Consider the following 15,543-nt stretch of genomic DNA (forward strand, 5'->3'; position numbering starts at 1 on the left):
ATTCGAAACCACGCGTGTACAGCAGATTAGCAGTCCATCGCCTTAACCACTCGGCCACCTCGTCTACAGGGATTATGTTAGGCATTCAAGTCTTTACAGGTAATAACACAAACATCTTCAAAATAGAACCACAATGCGTTCCTTGTTGAGGTACATCCAGCCGTTTGCAGGAAAACTGCCTCACTTGCTGTTGAGAAAAATTCATCAAAGTCCTGGGGTGTTTATAGGCATCGCCAAGATGACATTGGGAGGTGTTTCAATTGACACGTGTTGAATATGAGGAAGAGCATCATGCTGGCTCCAGTGGCACTGCCTGCAGCATGACAAAAATGTAGAAGGGACATTTGACTGCACCATTGGCTGAACATCAGTGGCAAAGTGTATATCAGGCTAAAAGGTAAGCTCCAGTGGCACAATATGGGCACTACAAGGCACCCATAATTTGGTGTCAGCTAAAAAGACAATGCCAGAGCTTGTGGGTGCTTTTGTACACTTGTGTGTGTGTTTGTGGGTGTAGTTTCATGTCGAAAACCAAAACACAGCAGCTCCAGTGGCGCAATCGGTTAGCGCGCGGTACTTATACAGCAGTACATGCAGTGAGCAATGCCGAGGTTGTGAGTTCAAGCCTCACCTGGAGCAACTTTGGAACTTTTTACTAATTCACCTCAAAACTGAATTATTGAACCAATAAATGTTCTGGACATTTTTTGGTTCACCTCAAGGTTTCCTTGATTGTCAGTTAATGTTGTATGACAGCTCCTCTGCCTTTTAGACATGGAATACTCATTGCAAGTTATTTATGGGGTGTTTGCGCTTTAAATACAGCTACGGAGGGTTTTTGAAAATAGAACAGAAAATAAAAAATGTCAACTGTTATTATACTCCATTTTCTGCTGAGCACCACTTACGGAAGACATTTGTAAAGGTAGAAAAAGGGTTACTGGAGTAGGATCCAGGAGACAATATCAACTTACAAAGAATAATGTTGTCTATTTACTGCATTATCGCCTTTGAAGCAAACCTCTGAGAATAAATACCCTTTCACTAATCAGGCAGTCACTTTGATAAAATCAAGCAGAACAAGGATGCTGATAGGAACTCGCCTCATTTGCATATGGGCTAGGGCTTCTGGGAGCCATGAGAATTAGGAGTTGAAGGTTTTGCAGATCGAGATTGCTAAAGGGCTGGGCATTTGCACAGACCTCTCCATGCCTGATTGGTGCCGAAGGTTAGTTGCAAGTGGTCCCCTGCTCAGCCTACCTTACACAGGGCCATGCCCAGTTAGGCCCCTCAGGGCTAGGCCCGGCAGGGCTAAGCCCGGCGTTCGTCAGGCGAAGTGCCTGGACCCCTGCTCATCATACCTCAGAATCTGGTCTAGCTATTGCAGACATGGGGAATGGTGCTTATATCCCATTGACAGCGCCCACAAGCTGCATACTAATAGCCAATGATGTGTGAATGCGGTCAGGGTAGCAGACATATAGAACAATTGGGTGGGTTCGCTTCCGAACTGGATGCACAGGAGCAGGAGAGAATGGCTGTTGGCGATGTATGCAACTTGCTCTGCGTGAACACATCTACCGACCCCTTCCCCTACACACACGGGCACATACACACACACACACACACATAGCCATTGGAGCTATGCAGAGCTAATCAGAAAGATTGGTAATCATTAGAACATGAAAGATATGTGTTCATTTTTTATTAAACTTGTGGACTCCCGCAGAAACGGAGGGACTCACATCTCTAATTGAGGCTTGCTTACCTCTATACAAATGTGTTTGCTGGCTGTCTTTCTTCAACTGGTATGTGCGGTTGTGTCTGTCTTTGTCTTTCAACACGCCTGGCACGTTTACATTATCAAAGAGATGATTGTATGGAGATGGGGAACACCCCTCCGTTGCATTGTGAACTTGAACAGTCTTTTCACCAAAGCAGCTACATGCGACATTGCAAGGTTTTTGTCAGTCTTTGCCTGAAAACATTAGGCCTTCCTCTCGAACTCTATTTCACTCCTTCTGTGGAAGACTTCAATTATGAGGATGCATCCCGTCATAAAAGGTTCTCTGTAGATGGTGCAACTCTGGCTTCTCTTCCCCGTGCTTTTTGAAAATAATCCGCCCGAGGCCCTGATGAGGTTTGAACTCATGACCGCTGGTTTATGAGACCAGTGCTCTGCCACTGAGCTACAAGGCCACCTGCTGCTTGCTCACAGCCAACAACAGAAAGTGCAAAGAAACCATGGGTTTTACCTAGTTAGATCTCCAGGTATATGAATTTCTGGTTGTGTAAAAATGGCTGTATATCTCTGCATGTGTTCAGTACGTCATCATACATCTGATTTGCGAAAGCGTGTGTGCATATGTTGGTGATACATTGTCGGTATGCGTTTGAGTATGTACTTTTACGGGTATGTATGTATTGAGTAGGATGCTGAACAGGTTCATGAGTTTAGATAGCAGGTCAGAATGATGGCAAAAGGAACATGTAAAAGGCAGACAACTAAAAGAAAAAAGAATTTGGGATGTAAGCTTGGGAATTTACTAACTGCGCTGATTTTGGCTCCTATAATAGTAAAGAATGGAAACCTACGAGGAAAGTCTTTGACTAATTTCATTCTCCGCCTGCACCAATGAACTTATTTTTACATCTCTATTTCCATATCTGTACTCATTCCTGTCTTTCACAGGGAGGTTGAAAGACTTTGGTCTATGTTTAAATGCAGACTATAAAGAAAAACGTGCAGAGCACAATGGATTAGCAGTCCATTGCTTTAACCACTCGGCCACCTCGTCTGTTTGGGAACGGTGCTCGAGTCCCATGCTTAAAGAAGAGATAAAACAATGGTGGTGCAAAGTCAGTGAAAAATAGATCATGTTTGTCATAGTAGAAACAAGATCGTTGACTCGTTCTTCCTTACCCGGCCATTGATAGATAAACACATCAAGTTGAAGTTCAGAAAAATATAACAAGAGCTCCTGGAGGGTTCACAACACTAATCCAGAGGAAGGTGCTTGAGCTTCCGTATGGCACACCATTAGTAGTAAAACCAGCATAACGCAAGCTCCAGTTTCCCAGTGTTTGGCATCATTCAACGTTTCCAGCCAAGATCAAAGTTCAGATGCTGCTGCTTCCTGTGATGTCATTGAATTTAAATAGTGAGTGATGGCAATAACCCTTTTCCAATTAAATTTTGCCACATCAACGTCCCTGAAAATAGAGAAAGGCGTGCAACCCAGAACCGCTGTACTGTTCAATAGAGTAAGGGCTTCACCGTGATCATCTGCATCTGTCATCACAAGATTATCAAGGTCTTTTTCTTGAAGAAATTAGGTCCAGAAAGCCGACCTTCCCCACAGACTATTCAGACACCTTGCGCTTGTGGCTTTGTTATAGGCCCGAATCCATTGGTAAAAGGTTGCACAGGTACAATGTGCAATATCAGTTCCTATTCAACAATGTTCAAGAAAATTACCATTTGGAGGCCCTGATGAGGATCGAACTCACGACCCCTGGTTTACAAGACCAGTGCTCTGCCACTGAGCTACAGAGCCCCTCAGGTTATGACGCATAACAGCAACACAACGAGCACACAACATGATGTTTACTGGGTAGACATATTTGAAGGGTGTGTGAGAATGTATGTATATGATTGTGATTTGACCTGTTTTTTTCTGGCCGATTTTTTGAGGAGCAGCTAATTTGTGCGTATTCCGCGCAATTTTAGGGTGACTAATGAGGAGATGTGATGCGTGAAAGTTGAAAAAAACATGTACATGGCAGCAGAGAGACAATATGGATATTACCTTTGCTTTTTTAAATTTCTATCCGGATTCTGGCTCAAAGGGTAGTCAAGCACAGCAGATTGCATTCCTGCCAGTAACACGACAACCTTGTTTGTGTCCTTCTTAATCAACTAACATGCATATTTTCACTTTTGTCTGTATGTTCTTTGAAAGCCAATGGCAATGGTGCTTAGAGCAATGCAGATGTTTAAAAAAGATTTCAAAAGTTAAAATCGACAAAGGTGGGATTCGAAACCACGCGTGTACAGCAGATTAGCAGTCCATCGCCTTAACCACTCGGCCACCTCGTCTACAGGGATTATGCTAGGCATTCAAGTCTTTACAGGTAATAACACAAACATCTTCAAAATAGAACCACAATGCGTTCCTTGTTGAGGTACATCCAGCCGTTTGCAGGAAAACTGCCTCACTTGCTGTTGAGAAAAATTCATCAAAGTCCTGGGGTGTTTATAGGCATCGCCAAGATGACATTGGGAGGTGTTTCAATTGACACGTGTTGAATATGAGGAAGAGCATCATGCTGGCTCCAGTGGCACTGCCTGCAGCATGACAAAAATGTAGAAGGGACATTTGACTGCACCATTGGCTGAACATCAGTGGCAAAGTGTATATCAGGCTAAAAGGTAAGCTCCAGTGGCACAATATGGGCACTACAAGGCACCCATAATTTGGTGTCAGCTAAAAAGACAATGCCAGAGCTTGTGGGTGCTTTTGTACACTTGTGTGTGTGTTTGTGGGTGTAGTTTCATGTCGAAAACCAAAACACAGCAGCTCCAGTGGCGCAATCGGTTAGCGCGCGGTACTTATACAGCAGTACATGCAGTGAGCAATGCCGAGGTTGTGAGTTCAAGCCTCACCTGGAGCAACTTTGGAACTTTTTACTAATTCACCTCAAAACTGAATTATTGAACCAATAAATGTTCTGGACATTTTTTGGTTCACCTCAAGGTTTCCTTGATTGTCAGTTAATGTTGTATGACAGCTCCTCTGCCTTTTAGACATGGAATACTCATTGCAAGTTATTTATGGGGTGTTTGCGCTTTAAATACAGCTACGGAGGGTTTTTGAAAATAGAACAGAAAATAAAAAATGTCAACTGTTATTATACTCCATTTTCTGCTGAGCACCACTTACGGAAGACATTTGTAAAGGTAGAAAAAGGGTTACTGGAGTAGGATCCAGGAGACAAATGCATCTTACAAAGAATAATGTTGTCTATTTACTGCATTATCGCCTTTGAAGCAAACCTCTGAGAATAAATACCCTTTCACTAATCAGGCAGTCACTTTGATAAAATCAAGCAGAACAAGGATGCTGATAGGAACTCGCCTCATTTGCATATGGGCTAGGGCTTCTGGGAGCCATGAGAATTAGGAGTTGAAGGTTTTGCAGATCGAGATTGCTAAAGGGCTGGGCATTTGCACAGACCTCTCCATGCCTGATTGGTGCCGAAGGTTAGTTGCAAGTGGTCCCCTGCTCACCCTACCTTACACAGGGCCATGCCCAGTTAGGCCCCTCAGGGCTAGGCCCGGCAGGGCTAAGCCCGGCGTTCGTCAGGCGAAGTGCCTGGACCCCTGCTCATCATACCTCAGAATCTGGTCTAGCTATTGCAGACATGGGGAATGGTGCTTATATCCCATTGACAGCGCCCACAAGCTGCATACTAATAGCCAATGATGTGTGAATGCGGTCAGGGTAGCAGACATATAGAACAATTGGGTGGGTTCGCTTCTGAACTGGATGCACAGGAGCAGGAGAGAATGGCTGTTGGCGATGTATGCAACTTGCTCTGCGTGAACACATCTACCGACCCCTTCCCCTACACACACGGGCACATACACACACACACACACACATAGCCATTGGAGCTATGCAGAGCTAATCAGAAAGATTGGTAATCATTAGAACATGAAAGATATGTGTTCATTTTTTATTAAACTTGTGGACTCCCGCAGAAACGGAGGGACTCACATCTCTAATTGAGGCTTGCTTACCTCTATACAAATGTGTTTGCTGGCTGTCTTTCTTCAACTGGTATGTGCGGTTGTGTCTGTCTTTGTCTTTCAACACGCCTGGCACGTTTACATTATCAAAGAGATGATTGTATGGAGATGGGGAACACCCCTCCGTTGCATTGTGAACTTGAACAGTCTTTTCACCAAAGCAGCTACATGCGACATTGCAAGGTTTTTGTCAGTCTTTGCCTGAAAACATTAGGCCTTCCTCTCGAACTCTATTTCACTCCTTCTGTGGAAGACTTCAATTATGAGGATGCATCCCGTCATAAAAGGTTCTCTGTAGATGGCGCAATTTTAGGGTGACTAATGAGGAGATGTGATGCGTGAAAGTTGAAAAAAACATGTACATGGCAGCAGAGAGACAATATGGATATTACCTTTGCTTTTTTAAATTTCTATCCGGATTCTGGCTCAAAGGGTAGTCAAGCACAGCAGATTGCATTCCTGCCAGTAACACGACAACCTTGTTTGTGTCCTTCTTAATCAACTAACATGCATATTTTCACTTTTGTCTGTATGTTCTTTGAAAGCCAATGGCAATGGTGCTTAGAGCAATGCAGATGTTTAAAAAAGATTTCAAAAGTTAAAATCGACAAAGGTGGGATTCGAAACCACGCGTGTACAGCAGATTAGCAGTCCATCGCCTTAACCACTCGGCCACCTCGTCTACAGGGATTATGTTAGGCATTCAAGTCTTTACAGGTAATAACACAAACATCTTCAAAATAGAACCACAATGCGTTCCTTGTTGAGGTACATCCAGCCGTTTGCAGGAAAACTGCCTCACTTGCTGTTGAGAAAAATTCATCAAAGTCCTGGGGTGTTTATAGGCATCGCCAAGATGACATTGGAGGTGTTTCAATTGACACGTGTTGAATATGAGGAAGAGCATCATGCTGGCTCCAGTGGCACTGCCTGCAGCATGACAAAAATGTAGAAGGGACATTTGACTGCACCATTGGCTGAACATCAGTGGCAAAGTGTATATCAGGCTAAAAGGTAAGCTCCAGTGGCACAATATGGGCACTACAAGGCACCCATAATTTGGTGTCAGCTAAAAAGACAATGCCAGAGCTTGTGGGTGCTTTTGTACACTTGTGTGTGTGTTTGTGGGTGTAGTTTCATGTCGAAAACCAAAACACAGCAGCTCCAGTGGCGCAATCGGTTAGCGCGCGGTACTTATACAGCAGTACATGCAGTGAGCAATGCCGAGGTTGTGAGTTCAAGCCTCACCTGGAGCAACTTTGGAACTTTTTACTAATTCACCTCAAAACTGAATTATTGAACCAATAAATGTTCTGGACATTTTTTGGTTCACCTCAAGGTTTCCTTGATTGTCAGTTAATGTTGTATGACAGCTCCTCTGCCTTTTAGACATGGAATACTCATTGCAAGTTATTTATGGGGTGTTTGCGCTTTAAATACAGCTACGGAGGGTTTTTGAAAATAGAACAGAAAATAAAAAATGTCAACTGTTATTATACTCCATTTTCTGCTGAGCACCACTTACGGAAGACATTTGTAAAGGTAGAAAAAGGGTTACTGGAGTAGGATCCAGGAGACAATATCAACTTACAAAGAATAATGTTGTCTATTTACTGCATTATCGCCTTTGAAGCAAACCTCTGAGAATAAATACCCTTTCACTAATCAGGCAGTCACTTTGATAAAATCAAGCAGAACAAGGATGCTGATAGGAACTCGCCTCATTTGCATATGGGCTAGGGCTTCTGGGAGCCATGAGAATTAGGAGTTGAAGGTTTTGCAGATCGAGATTGCTAAAGGGCTGGGAATTTGCACAGACCTCTCCATGCCTGATTGGTGCCGAAGGTTAGTTGCAAGTGGTCCCCTGCTCAGCCTACCTTACACAGGGCCATGCCCAGTTAGGCCCCTCAGGGCTAGGCCCGGCAGGGCTAAGCCCGGCGTTCGTCAGGCGAAGTGCCTGGACCCCTGCTCATCATACCTCAGAATCTGGTCTAGCTATTGCAGACATGGGGAATGGTGCTTATATCCCATTGACAGCGCCCACAAGCTGCATACTAATAGCCAATGATGTGTGAATGCGGTCAGGGTAGCAGACATATAGAACAATTGGGTGGGTTCGCTTCCGAACTGGATGCACAGGAGCAGGAGAGAATGGCTGTTGGCGATGTATGCAACTTGCTCTGCGTGAACACATCTACCGACCCCTTCCCCTACACACACGGGCACATACACACACACACACACACATAGCCATTGGAGCTATGCAGAGCTAATCAGAAAGATTGGTAATCATTAGAACATGAAAGATATGTGTTCATTTTTTATTAAACTTGTGGACTCCCGCAGAAACGGAGGGACTCACATCTCTAATTGAGGCTTGCTTACCTCTATACAAATGTGTTTGCTGGCTGTCTTTCTTCAACTGGTATGTGCGGTTGTGTCTGTCTTTGTCTTTCAACACGCCTGGCACGTTTACATTATCAAAGAGATGATTGTATGGAGATGGGGAACACCCCTCCGTTGCATTGTGAACTTGAACAGTCTTTTCACCAAAGCAGCTACATGCGACATTGCAAGGTTTTTGTCAGTCTTTGCCTGAAAACATTAGGCCTTCCTCTCGAACTCTATTTCACTCCTTCTGTGGAAGACTTCAATTATGAGGATGCATCCCGTCATAAAAGGTTCTCTGTAGATGGTGCAACTCTGGCTTCTCTTCCCCGTGCTTTTTGAAAATAATCCGCCCGAGGCCCTGATGAGGTTTGAACTCATGACCGCTGGTTTATGAGACCAGTGCTCTGCCACTGAGCTACAAGGCCACCTGCTGCTTGCTCACAGCCAACAACAGAAAGTGCAAAGAAACCATGGGTTTTACCTAGTTAGATCTCCAGGTATATGAATTTCTGGTTGTGTAAAAATGGCTGTATATCTCTGCATGTGTTCAGTACGTCATCATACATCTGATTTGCGAAAGCGTGTGTGCTTATGTTGGTGATACATTGTCGGTATGCGTTTGAGTATGTACTTTTTTTACGGGTATGTATGTATTGAGTAGGATGCTGAACAGGTTCATGAGTTTAGATAGCAGGTCAGAATGATGGCAAAAGGAACATGTAAAAGGCAGACAACTAAAAGAAAAAAGAATTTGGGATGTAAGCTTGGGAATTTACTAACTGCGCTGATTTTGGCTCCTATAATAGTAAAGAATGGAAACCTACGAGGAAAGTCTTTGACTAATTTCATTCTCCGCCTGCACCAATGAACTTATTTTTACATCTCTATTTCCATATCTGTACTCATTCCTGTCTTTCACAGGGAGGTTGAAAGACTTTGGTCTATGTTTAAATGCAGACTATAAAGAAAAACGTGCAGAGCACAATGGATTAGCAGTCCATTGCTTTAACCACTCGGCCACCTCGTCTGTTTGGGAACGGTGCTCGAGTCCCATGCTTAAAGAAGAGATAAAACAATGGTGGTGCAAAGTCAGTGAAAAATAGATCATGTTTGTCATAGTAGAAACAAGATCGTTGACTCGTTCTTCCTTACCCGGCCATTGATAGATAAACACATCAAGTTGAAGTTCAGAAAAATATAACAAGAGCTCCTGGAGGGTTCACAACACTAATCCAGAGGAAGGTGCTTGAGCTTCCGTATGGCACACCATTAGTAGTAAAACCAGCATAACGCAAGCTCCAGTTTCCCAGTGTTTGGCATCATTCAACGTTTCCAGCCAAGATCAAAGTTCAGATGCTGCTGCTTCCTGTGATGTCATTGAATTTAAATAGTGAGTGATGGCAATAACCCTTTTCCAATTAAATTTTGCCACATCAACGTCCCTGAAAATAGAGAAAGGCGTGCAACCCAGAACCGCTGTACTGTTCAATAGAGTAAGGGCTTCACCGTGATCATCTGCATCTGTCATCACAAGATTATCAAGGTCTTTTTCTTGAAGAAATTAGGTCCAGAAAGCCGACCTTCCCCACAGACTATTCAGACACCTTGCGCTTGTGGCTTTGTTATAGGCCCGAATCCATTGGTAAAAGGTTGCACAGGTACAATGTGCAATATCAGTTCCTATTCAACAATGTTCAAGAAAATTACCATTTGGAGGCCCTGATGAGGATCGAACTCACGACCCCTGGTTTACAAGACCAGTGCTCTGCCACTGAGCTACAGAGCCCCTCAGGTTATGACGCATAACAGCAACACAACGAGCACACAACATGATGTTTACTGGGTAGACATATTTGAAGGGTGTGTGAGAATGTATGTATATGATTGTGATTTGACCTGTTTTTTTCTGGCCGATTTTTTGAGGAGCAGCTAATTTGTGCGTATTCCGCGCAATTTTAGGGTGACTAATGAGGAGATGTGATGCGTGAAAGTTGAAAAAAACATGTACATGGCAGCAGAGAGACAATATGGATATTACCTTTGCTTTTTTAAATTTCTATCCGGATTCTGGCTCAAAGGGTAGTCAAGCACAGCAGATTGCATTCCTGCCAGTAACACGACAACCTTGTTTGTGTCCTTCTTAATCAACTAACATGCATATTTTCACTTTTGTCTGTATGTTCTTTGAAAGCCAATGGCAATGGTGCTTAGAGCAATGCAGATGTTTAAAAAAGATTTCAAAAGTTAAAATCGACAAAGGTGGGATTCGAAACCACGCGTGTACAGCAGATTAGCAGTCCATCGCCTTAACCACTCGGCCACCTCGTCTACAGGGATTATGTTAGGCATTCAAGTCTTTACAGGTAATAACACAAACATCTTCAAAATAGAACCACAATGCGTTCCTTGTTGAGGTACATCCAGCCGTTTGCAGGAAAACTGCCTCACTTGCTGTTGAGAAAAATTCATCAAAGTCCTGGGGTGTTTATAGGCATCGCCAAGATGACATTGGGAGGTGTTTCAATTGACACGTGTTGAATATGAGGAAGAGCATCATGCTGGCTCCAGTGGCACTGCCTGCAGCATGACAAAAATGTAGAAGGGACATTTGACTGCACCATTGGCTGAACATCAGTGGCAAAGTGTATATCAGGCTAAAAGGTAAGCTCCAGTGGCACAATATGGGCACTACAAGGCACCCATAATTTGGTGTCAGCTAAAAAGACAATGCCAGAGCTTGTGGGTGCTTTTGTACACTTGTGTGTGTGTTTGTGGGTGTAGTTTCATGTCGAAAACCAAAACACAGCAGCTCCAGTGGTGCAATCGGTTAGCGCGCGGTACTTATACAGCAGTACATGCAGTGAGCAATGCCGAGGTTGTGAGTTCAAGCCTCACCTGGAGCAACTTTGGAACTTTTTACTAATTCACCTCAAAACTGAATTATTGAACCAATAAATGTTCTGGACATTTTTTGGTTCACCTCAAGGTTTCCTTGATTGTCAGTTAATGTTGTATGACAGCTCCTCTGCCTTTTAGACATGGAATACTCATTGCAAGTTATTTATGGGGTGTTTGCGCTTTAAATACAGCTACGGAGGGTTTTTGAAAATAGAACAGAAAATAAAAAATGTCAACTGTTATTATACTCCATTTTCTGCTGAGCACCACTTACGGAAGACATTTGTAAAGGTAGAAAAAGGGTTACTGGAGTAGGATCCAGGAGACAATATCAACTTACAAAGAATAATGTTGTCTATTTACTGCATTATCGCCTTTGAAGCAAACCTCTGAGAATAAATACCCTTTCACTAATCAGGCAGTCACTTTGATAAAATCAAGCAGAACAAGGATGCTGATAGGAACTCGCCTCATTTGCATATGGGCTAGGGCTTCTGGGAGCCATGAGAATTAGGAGTTGAAGGTTTTGCAGATCGAGATTGCTAAAGGGCTGGGCATTTGCACAGACCTCTCCATGCCTGATTGGTGCCGAAGGTTAGTTGCAAGTGGTCCCCTGCTCACCCTACCTTACACAGGGCCATGCCCAGTTAGGCCCCTCAGGGCTAGGCCCGGCAGGGCTAAGCCCGGCGTTCGTCAGGCGAAGTGCCTGGACCCCTGCTCATCATACCTCAGAATCTGGTCTAGCTATTGCAGACATGGGGAATGGTGCTTATATCCCATTGACAGCGCCCACAAGCTGCATACTAATAGCCAATGATGGGTGAATGCGGTCAGGGTAGCAGACATATAGAACAATTGGGTGGGTTCGCTTCCGAACTGGATGCACAGGAGCAGGAGAGAATGGCTGTTGGCGATGTATGCAACTTGCTCTGCGTGAACACATCTACCGACCCCTTCCCCTACACACACGGGCACATACACACACACACACACATAGCCATTGGAGCTATGCAGAGCTAATCAGAAAGATTGGTAATCATTAGAACATGAAAGATATGTGTTCATTTTTTATTAAACTTGTGGACTCCCGCAGAAACGGAGGGACTCACATCTCTAATTGAGGCTTTCTTTCTTCAACTGGTATGTGCGGTTGTGTCTGTCGTTGTCTTTCAACACGCCTGGCACGTTTACATTATCAAAGAGATGATTGTATGGAGGTGGGGAACACCCCTCCGTTGCATTGTGAACTTGAACAGTCTTTTCACCAAAGCAGCTACATGCGACATTGCAAGGTTTTTGTCAGTCTTTGCCTGAAAACATTAGGCCTTCCTCTCGAACTCTATTTCACTCCTTCTGTGGAAGACTTCAATTATGAGGATGCATCCCGTCATAAAAGGTTCTCTGTAGATGGTGCAACTCTGGCTTCTCTTCCCCGTGCTTTTTGAAAATAATCCGCCCGAGGCCCTGATGAGGTTTGAACTCATGACCACTGGTTTACAAGACCAGTGCTCTGCCACTGAGCTACAAGGCCACCTGCTGCTTGCTCACAGCCAACAACAGAAAGTGCAAAGAAACCATGGGTTTTACCTAGTTAGATCTCCAGGTATATGAATTTCTGGTTGTGTAAAAATGGCTGTATATCTCTGCATGTGTTCAGTTCGTCATCATACATCTGATTTGCGAAAGCGTGTGTGCTTATGTTGGTGATACATTGTCGGTATGCGTTTGAGTATGTACTTTTACGGGTATGTATGTATTGAGTAGGATGCTGAACAGGTTCATGAGTTTAGATAGCAGGTCAGAATGATGGCAAAAGGAACATGTAAAAGGCAGACAACTAAAAGAAAAAAGAATTTGGGATGTAAGCTTGGGAATTTACTAACTGCGCTGATTTTGGCTCCTATAATAGTAAAGAATGGAAACCTACGAGGAAAGTCTTTGACTAATTTCATTCTCCGCCTGCACCAATGAACTTATTTTTACATCTCTATTTCCATATCTGTACTCATTCCTGTCTTTCACAGGGAGGTTGAAAGACTTTGGTCTATGTTTAAATGCAGACTATAAAGAAAAAATACGACGAAGGTGGGATTCGAACCCACGCGTGCAGAGCACAATGGATTAGCAGTCCATCGCCTTAACCACTCGGCCACCTCGTCTGTTTGGGAACGGTGCTCGAGTCCCATGCTTAAAGAAGAGATAAAACAATGGTGGTGCAAAGTCAGTGAAAAATAGATCATGTTTGTCATAGTAGAAACAAGATCGTTGACTCGTTCTTCCTTACCCGGCCATTGATAGATAAACACATCAAGTTGAAGTTCAGAAAAATATAACAAGAGCTCCTGGAGGGTTCACAACACTAATCCAGAGGAAGGTGCTTGAGCTTCCGTATGGCACACCATTAGTAGTAAAACCAGCATAACGCAAGCTCCAGTTTCCCAGTGTTTGGCATCATTCAACGTTTCCAGCCAAGATCAAAGTTCAGATGCTGCTGCTTCCTGTGATGTCATTGAATTTAAATAGTGAGTGATGGCAATAACCCTTTTCCAATTAAATTTTGCCACATCAACGTCCCTGAAAATAGAGAAAGGCGTGCAACCCAGAACCGCTGTACTGTTCAATAGAGTAAGGGCTTCACCGTGATCATCTGCATCTGTCATCACAAGATTATCAAGGTCTTTTTCTTGAAGAAATTAGGTCCAGAAAGCCGACCTATTCAGACACCTTGCGCTTGTGGCTTTGTTATAGGCCCGAATCCATTGGTAAAAGGTTGCACAGGTACAATGTGCAATATCAGTTCCTATTCAACAATGTTCAAGAAAATTACAATTTGGAGGCCCTGAAGAGGATCGAACTCACGACCCCTGGTTTACAAGACCAGTGCTCTGCCACTGAGCTACAGAGCCCCTCAGGTTATGACGCATAACAGCAACACAACGAGCACACAACATGATGTTTACTGGGTAGACATATTTGAAGGGGGTGTGAGAATGTATGTATATGATTGTGATTTGACCTGTTTTTTTCTGGCCGATTTTTTGAGGAGCAGCTAATTTGTGCGTATTCCGCGCAATTTTAGGGTGACTAATGAGGAGATGTGATGCGTGAAAGTTGAAAAAAACATGTACATGGCAGCAGAGAGACAATATGGATATTACCTTTGGTTTTTTAAATTTCTATCCGGATTCTGGCTCAAAGGGTAGTCAAGCACAGCAGATTGCATTCCTGCCAGTAACACGACAACCTTGTTTGTGTCCTTCTTAATCAACTAACATGCATATTTTAACTTTTGTCTGTATGTTCTTTGAAAGCCAATGGCAATGGTGCTTAGAGCAATGCAGATGTTTAAAAAAGATTTCAAAAGTTAAAATCGACAAAGGTGGGATTCGAAACCACGCGTGTACAGCAGATTAGCAGTCCATCGCCTTAATCACTCGGCCACCTCGTCTACAGGGATTATGTTAGGCATTCAAGTCTTTACAGGTAATAACACAAACATCTTCAAAATAGAACCACAATGCGTTCCTTGTTGAGGTACATCCAGCCGTTTGCAGGAAAACTGCCTCACTTGCTGTTGAGAAAAATTCATCAAAGTCCTGGGGTGTTTATAGGCATCGCCAAGATGACATTGGGAGGTGTTTCAATTGACACGTGTTGAATATGAGGAAGAGCATCATGCTGGCTCCAGTGGCACTGCCTGCAGCATGACAAAAATGTAGAAGGGACATTTGACTGCACCATTGGCTGAACATCAGTGGCAAAGTGTATATCAGGCTAAAAGGTAAGCTCCAGTGGCACAATATGGGCACTACAAGGCACCCATAATTTGGTGTCAGCTAAAAAGACAATGCCAGAGCTTGTGGGTGCTTTTGTACACTTGTGTGTGTGTTTGTGGGTGTAGTTTCATGTCGAAAACCAAAACACAGCAGCTCCAGTGGCGCAATCAGGGTACTTATACAGCAGTACATGCAGTGAGCAATGCCGAGGTTGTGAGTTCAAGCCTCACCTGGAGCAACTTTGGAACTTTTTACTAATTCACCTCAAAACTGAATTATTGAACCAATAAATGTTCTGGACATTTTTTGGTTCACTTCAAGGTTTCCTTGATTGCCGTTAATGTTGTATGACAGCTCCTCTGCCGTTTAGACATGGAATACTCATTGCAAGTTATTTATGGGGTGTTTGCGCTTTAAATACAGCTACAGAGGGTTTTTGAAAATAGAACAGAAAATAAAAAATGTCAACTGTTATTATACTCCATTTTCTGCTGAGCACCACTTACGGAAGACATTTGTAAAGGTAGAAAAAGGGTTACTGGAGTAGGATCCAGGAGACAATATCAACTTACAAAGAATAATGTTGTCTATTTACTGCATTATCGCCTTTGAAGCAAACCTCTGAGAATAAATACCCTTTCACTAATCAGGCAGTCACTTTGATAA

The 15,543-nt window shown here is 43.4% G+C and overlaps 11 non-coding genes across 11 annotated transcripts; 4 read left to right on the forward strand and 7 right to left on the reverse strand.

The window, feature by feature from the left end:
* Positions 1-544: 544 nt before the first annotated feature.
* On the forward strand, positions 545-639 carry TRNAI-UAU (transfer RNA isoleucine (anticodon UAU)). The gene is made up of 2 exons: positions 545-582; positions 604-639. It is a non-coding gene; the product is annotated as a tRNA-Ile (tRNA).
* A 1,488-nt stretch (positions 640-2,127) lies between these two features.
* TRNAM-CAU (transfer RNA methionine (anticodon CAU)) lies at positions 2,128-2,199 on the reverse strand. The gene has a single exon. It is a non-coding gene; the product is annotated as a tRNA-Met (tRNA).
* Positions 2,200-3,485: 1,286 nt separating this feature from the next.
* Positions 3,486-3,557, reverse strand: TRNAT-UGU (transfer RNA threonine (anticodon UGU)). The gene has a single exon. It is a non-coding gene; the product is annotated as a tRNA-Thr (tRNA).
* A 1,022-nt stretch (positions 3,558-4,579) lies between these two features.
* TRNAI-UAU (transfer RNA isoleucine (anticodon UAU)) lies at positions 4,580-4,674 on the forward strand. Its single transcript has 2 exons — positions 4,580-4,617; positions 4,639-4,674. It is a non-coding gene; the product is annotated as a tRNA-Ile (tRNA).
* Positions 4,675-6,973: 2,299 nt separating this feature from the next.
* On the forward strand, positions 6,974-7,068 carry TRNAI-UAU (transfer RNA isoleucine (anticodon UAU)). The gene is made up of 2 exons: positions 6,974-7,011; positions 7,033-7,068. It is a non-coding gene; the product is annotated as a tRNA-Ile (tRNA).
* Positions 7,069-8,556: 1,488 nt separating this feature from the next.
* Positions 8,557-8,628, reverse strand: TRNAM-CAU (transfer RNA methionine (anticodon CAU)). Its single transcript has one exon. It is a non-coding gene; the product is annotated as a tRNA-Met (tRNA).
* Positions 8,629-9,917: 1,289 nt separating this feature from the next.
* TRNAT-UGU (transfer RNA threonine (anticodon UGU)) lies at positions 9,918-9,989 on the reverse strand. Its single transcript has one exon. It is a non-coding gene; the product is annotated as a tRNA-Thr (tRNA).
* A 1,022-nt stretch (positions 9,990-11,011) lies between these two features.
* On the forward strand, positions 11,012-11,106 carry TRNAI-UAU (transfer RNA isoleucine (anticodon UAU)). The gene is made up of 2 exons: positions 11,012-11,049; positions 11,071-11,106. It is a non-coding gene; the product is annotated as a tRNA-Ile (tRNA).
* A 1,454-nt stretch (positions 11,107-12,560) lies between these two features.
* On the reverse strand, positions 12,561-12,632 carry TRNAT-UGU (transfer RNA threonine (anticodon UGU)). Its single transcript has one exon. It is a non-coding gene; the product is annotated as a tRNA-Thr (tRNA).
* A 546-nt stretch (positions 12,633-13,178) lies between these two features.
* Positions 13,179-13,260, reverse strand: TRNAS-GCU (transfer RNA serine (anticodon GCU)). Its single transcript has one exon. It is a non-coding gene; the product is annotated as a tRNA-Ser (tRNA).
* A 675-nt stretch (positions 13,261-13,935) lies between these two features.
* On the reverse strand, positions 13,936-14,007 carry TRNAT-UGU (transfer RNA threonine (anticodon UGU)). The gene has a single exon. It is a non-coding gene; the product is annotated as a tRNA-Thr (tRNA).
* Between the last annotated feature and the right edge of the window lie 1,536 nt (positions 14,008-15,543).

The sequence above is a fragment of the Ambystoma mexicanum genome, unplaced genomic scaffold, assembly GCF_040938575.1.
Source record: "Ambystoma mexicanum isolate Mex_15411 unplaced genomic scaffold, UKY_AmexF1_1 Mex_scaf46, whole genome shotgun sequence".
Lineage (NCBI taxonomy): Eukaryota > Metazoa > Chordata > Amphibia > Caudata > Ambystomatidae > Ambystoma > Ambystoma mexicanum.